Source organism: Populus nigra, chromosome 2 (genome assembly GCF_951802175.1).
Source record: "Populus nigra chromosome 2, ddPopNigr1.1, whole genome shotgun sequence".
NCBI lineage: Eukaryota > Viridiplantae > Streptophyta > Magnoliopsida > Malpighiales > Salicaceae > Populus > Populus nigra.
Genome location: NC_084853.1, coordinates 8301884 through 8306883, shown reverse-complemented (window position 1 = coordinate 8306883; position 5000 = coordinate 8301884).

Below are 5000 nucleotides of genomic sequence, written 5' to 3'. Positions count from 1 at the left end.
GCCACGCCCACGCCAGCGTAGAGCTCTCCTCGCAATCCCCAAGCTCGGCGGTCCGCACCAGCCGCGTCGGCCAGGCCTCCGACTTGCGAGCAGGGGCAGCGGCCACCGCCGCCGTGACGTCGCGGCAAGCAGACAGCCGCGCAGCAGCTGCCAGCACCTTGGCACAAGCACGGCAAATGAATGCCACGCCCACGCCGCGGATAAGCAGCCCCAACGCGCCCGACGGCTTGGAGCGGGTCCCGAAGACGGTGGCCGGAATCGGGTCGTCGCCGGCCGGAAAACGGGTCATCGATGCCGGCAATACTTCGGGCCATGAGGCCCCCCACCTTAGTCCGAGTTTAGCAACAGCCCACATATCCCCCGCGGCAGGCCTATGGGCGCCAGGCCAGCGCGCCCCATGGCCAGTCAGGGGGCACCCCCCTAAAGAGCAATAAGTGTCATTGAAGCTCTGGCAGGGGGAGACACTACTAGGTCCCAGCTGTCACCCCCCCTCTAAAAAATTCATTTCTTGGTATTTTGAGCTGAAATTTTGCACAGAGGTTGGCAAAAATCCAATCCAACTTTATTAATTTTTCCAGAATTTTTCGAGGTCGGGAAGTATTTTTTTTTATTTTCCTACCATTAAAAATCGAGGAAATCGGAAAAAATAGGAACCGGCTCGGAATGACCCCAAATTCAGTGGGCAGCCTCATAAAAATATGGCTGATTTTACTGGATTGATTTCATGTGGAAAGCACGACGTTTTGTTGTAGGAATGCGGGAACCCCGGCGGGGGGCCTGCCGCGGCCAGCGACGTCGGGCTGGCCCCTGCAGCGCCTAGCCTCTCCCACGCGGGGGGCAGGCCAGAGCGCGGGGGGCCAGGGCCCGAAGGCAGCCCCCCCGCGGGCGAGAGAGCAAGCCAGCAGGGGCTGTCGCCTGCCGCGGCCAGCGACGTCGTGCTGGCCCCTGCAGCGCCTAGCCTCTCCCACGCGGGGGGCAGGCCAGAACGCGGGGGGCCAGGGCCCGAAGGCAGCCCCCCCGCGGGCGAGAGAGCAAGCCAGCAGGGGCTGTCGCCTGCCGCGGCCAGCGACGTCGGGCTGGCCCCTGCCGCGGCCAGCGATGTCGGGCTGTCGCCTGCCGCGGCCAGCGACGTCGGGCTGGCCCCTGCAGCGCCTAGCCTCTCCCACGCGGGGGGCAGGCCAGAACGCGGGGGGCCAGGGCCCGAAGGCAGCCCCCCCGCGGGCGAGAGAGCAAGCCAGCAGGGGCTGTCCGCGCGTCGCGCAGCGCGGCATGGCTGCGGGGGCCGCGCGCGCGCGCCCAAGCGCCCAAGGGCCCCCAAGGGCCCCAGGCCCTCAGGCCCCAGCGCCCCAGCGCCCAGCGCGGGCGCGCGCGCGCGCGCGCGTGTGGTCTTTGAGGGGCGCCGGCCTGGTGGCTCCCTAAAGAGCAATAAGTGTCATTGCAGCTCTGGCAGGGGGAGACACTACTAGGTCCCAGCTGTCACCCCCCCTCTAAAAAATTCATTTCTTGGTATTTTGAGCTGAAATTTTGCACAGAGGTTGGCAAAAATCCAATCCACCTTCATTAATTTTCCCAGAATTTTTCGAGGTCGGGAAGTATTTGTTTTAATTTTCCTACCATTAGAAATCGAGTAAATCCGCAAAACTAGGAACCGGCCCGGAATGACCCCAAATTCAGTGGGCAGCCTCATAAAAATATGGCTGATTTTACTGGATTGGTTTCATGTGGAAAGCACGACGTTTTCTTGTAGGAATGCGGGAACCCCGGCAGCTCGCCTGCCGCGGCCAGCGACGTCGGGGACGCTGGCCTGCGCTGTCGAGCCCGCGAGGGCTGTCTCCGCGGCAGGCCCCCCCTGAACGGGGCACGACAGGCCACCGCGCTGGCTCGTCCAGCGTCGACAGTCCCTCGTCCAGGTTTCAGATCGCGCCAAGTCGAACCCATGACCTGCTCAAGCCATCGTGCGCTGCCGAATTCGCATCTGCGTGTAGGCTGCCATTCCACGCGGCAGCCCCTGTTTTCGTCAGCGTGCCCCCCTGACGAATTTTCCTGCCTGGCCCAGTCCAGCGTCCAGCCCCTGTTCGTCGAAAAATCTGCGCTGCCGATTTTCCACGCGGCAGCCCCTCTTTTCGTCAGCGTGCCCCCCTGACGAATTTTCCTGCCTGGCCCGGCCGGTCCAGCCCCTGTTCGTCGAAAAATCTGCGCTGCCGATTTTCCACTCCGCAGCCCCTGTTTTCGTCAGCGTGCCCCCCTGACGAATTTTCCTGCCTGGCCCGGCCGGTCCAGCATCCAGCCCCTGTTCGTCGAAAAATCTGCGCTGCCGATTTTCCACGCGGCAGCCCCTGTTTTCCTCAGCGTGCCCCCCTGACGAATGTTCGTCGAAAAATCTGCGCTGCCGATTTTCCACGCGGCAGCCCCTCTTTTCGTCAGCGTGCCCCCCTGACGAATGTTCGTCGAAAAATCTGCGCTGCCGATTTTCCACGCGGCAGCCCCTCTTTTCGTCAGCGTGCCCCCTGACGAATTTTCCTGCCTGGCCCAGTCCAGCGTCCAGCCCCTGTTCGTCGAAAAATCTGCGCTGCCGATTTTCCACGCGGCAGCCCCTCTTTTCGTCAGCGTGCCCCCCTGACGAATTTTCCTGCCTGGCCCGGCCAGTCCAGCCCCTGTTCGTCGAAAAATCTGCGCTGCCGATTTTCCACGCGGCAGCCCCTCTTTTCGTCAGCGTGCCCCCCTGACGAATTTTCCTGCCTGGCCCGGCCGGTCCAGCCCCTGTTCGTCGAAAAATCTGCGCTGCCGATTTTCCACTCCGCAGCCCCTGTTTTCGTCAGCGTGGCCCCCTGACGAATTTTCCTGCCTGGCCCGGCCAGTCCAGCGCCCAGCCCCTGTTCGTCGAAAAATCTGCGCTGCCGATTTTCCCCGACGAACCTGCAGCTGCACAAATCCGCGCCGCCACTGCCCCATTGTCTGGACCAACAGTCTTTTCCATCAAGCCCTGGACTATAAATCGTCCAGACTCATCGCCAGCACCCGCTGCCGATTCTGCCGACTTTGCCGATTTCGTCGGCGCTGCCGATTCCAACACTGCACCCACCGTGTCTAAACCAGCGCTGTTTCGTCAGCGTGTCCCCTTGATGAATTTCCCTGCCTGGCCTGGACAGTCCATCTTCCAGCCCATGTTCATCGAAAAATCTGCGCTGCCGATTTCCCCGACGAACCTGCAGCTGCACAAATCTGCGCTGCCGATTTCCCCCCCTGTCGGCATGGCTGCCGCTGCCCCGATGTCCAGACCAACAGTCTTTTTTGTCGACTTTGCCGATTTTGTTCGCGCTGCCGATTCCAACACTACCCCCTGCATCCAAACCAGCATTGTTTCGTCAGCTCTTCCCCTGACGATTTTAGCCCTGTAACAAACAGTAGGCCTCCAATCCCGCCAACGGGAGCCAAGTTGATAGGGAAGAGAATTGAATGACGCGCCTGGTCCTCGCACCCCGCCACCCGAGGGGCCTTTTTCCCGGCAGCCTCTGAAAAACTCTAGCTTTCACGGTCCTCGCCGCCCCTCACCACCATGGCAGGCCTCTAATCCCACCCATCAGCAGTTGTAGCCGATAGGGCAGTGATTTGAATGACGCGTCGCGGGCCGCCGGGTCATCTCACCCGGCCATTAATTGGAGCGTTTTTGGCTGGCCGAGGATGGGGGGATGGATCTCTTCTTCCGAAAAAGCAAACAGTACATCGGGAGTTATGTTGACGGGGCATGGAATTGAATGACCCGTCACGGGCCGCCGGGTCATCTCACCCGGCCATCCCGGGGAGCGTTTTTCCCGGCAGCATCGGGGAAACTCTTGCTTTCACTGCCCGCTGCCCAAGTCCCCACTCGCATCGGCCCCCCGCGCCAACAAGCCAACGCTGCCGAATCGGCAGACACTGCTGCCGAATCTGCCGACACTGCCCCGCGGGCTGCCACTGCCCCAGTGTCTAAACCAGCGGTCTTTCTCGTCGAGCGTTGGACTATCCAGCCCGTCCAGACCCATCGCCAGCACCCGCTGCCGATTCTGCCGACTTTGCCGATTTCGTCGGCGCTGCCGATTCCACCACTGCCCGCCGTGCCTGAACCAGCGCTGTTTCGTCAGCGTGTCCCCTCGATGAATTTTCCTGCATGGCCCGGCCAGTCCAGCGTCCAGCCCGTGTTCGTCGAAAAATCTGCGCTGCCGATTCTGCCGACTTTGCCGATTTCGTCGGCGCTGCCGATTCCAACACTGCCCGCCGTGCCTGAACCAGCGCTGTTTCGTCAGCGTGTCCCCTCGACAAATTTTCCTGCCTGGCCTGGACAGTCCATCGCCCAGCCCATGTTCGTCGCAAAATCTGCGCTGCCGATTTTCCCCGACGAACCTGCAGCCGCACAAATCTGCGCTGCCGAATCTGCCGACACTGTCCCGCGGGCTGCCACTGCCCCAGTGTCTAAACCAGCAGTCTTTCTCGTCGAGCCTTGGACTATCCAGCCCGTCCAGACCCATCGCCAGCACCCGCTGCCGATTCTGCCGACTTTGCCGATTTCGTCGGCGCTGCCGATTCCACCACTGCCCGCCGTGCCTGAACCAGCGCTGTTTCGTCAGCGTGTCCCCTCGATGAATTTTCCTGCATGGCCCGGCCAGTCCAGCGTCCAGCCCATGTTCGTCGAAAAATCTGCGCTGCCGATTCTGCCGACTTTGCCGATTTCGTCGGCGCTGCCGATTCCAACACTGCCCGCCGTGCCTGAACCAGCGCTGTTTCGTCAGCGTGTCCCCTCGACAAATTTTCCTGCCTGGCCTGGACAGTCCATCGCCCAGCCCATGTTCGTCGCAAAATCTGCGCTGCCGATTTTCCCCGACGAACCTGCAGCCGCACAAATCTGCGCTGCCGAATCTGCCGACACTGTCCCGCGGGCTGCCACTGCCCCAGTGTCTCAACCTGCGGTCTTTCTCGTCGAGCCTTGGACTATCCAGCCCGTCCAGACCCATCGCCAGCACCCG